This window comes from Eurypyga helias, unplaced genomic scaffold (assembly GCF_000690775.1).
Source record: "Eurypyga helias isolate BGI_N326 unplaced genomic scaffold, ASM69077v1 scaffold16661, whole genome shotgun sequence".
Classification (NCBI taxonomy): Eukaryota; Metazoa; Chordata; class Aves; order Eurypygiformes; family Eurypygidae; genus Eurypyga; species Eurypyga helias.
In genome coordinates, this window is record NW_010232984.1 from 25909 (window position 1) to 26246 (window position 338).

The following is a 338-nucleotide window of genomic DNA, read 5'->3' on the forward strand; positions in this document are numbered from 1 at the left end:
GCTGCTTGCGGCGGTGGGAGCACCCACCCGTGGCCCACGGCAGCACGGAGAGCTCCACACCGCAGCAGAGCCGTTGCTGCTCATGGCTGTCACTCAGGTCTCTAGACTGAAGTTGAGAAATATAGCAGGGATTAAATTTTTGTCCCATGGGAAATCTTTAGGGATATCCGTCAAAGTGACACACATTTATTGTGTTAATATTTGGTTGAAAGTGCAAAATCAGACTCTTGCAGCATGTTAATCTCTCCGTCACATACATGTTCTGTAGAGTCTCATGAGCATATGATTTGACTCAACCAGTTTGGATGTTATTCATTTCTTGTCTTCCACTTTTTTCA